Raw genomic sequence first — 235 nt, forward strand, 5'->3', positions numbered from 1 at the left:
CGGAGCTCGGGAGGCTGCTGACGAGATGTGACTGCTCTTGCACTGGGAGAGGGAGAGGAACTTTCATCTCGGTCTGGGGGTGACGGGGTGATGGGCATCCACCTTCATCTTCCTGCTGCGCTCTGTGAGACCCCCCCTGAGTCCTGGTCCAGCTCTGGGGAACAGCACCAGAGGGACGTGGAGCTGCTGGAGCGAGGCCAGAGGAGGCCCCGGAGCTGCTGCGAGGGCTGGAGCA

This window comes from Nestor notabilis, unplaced genomic scaffold, assembly GCF_000696875.1.
Source record: "Nestor notabilis isolate BGI_N333 unplaced genomic scaffold, ASM69687v1 scaffold24372, whole genome shotgun sequence".
Classification (NCBI taxonomy): domain Eukaryota; kingdom Metazoa; phylum Chordata; class Aves; order Psittaciformes; family Psittacidae; genus Nestor; species Nestor notabilis.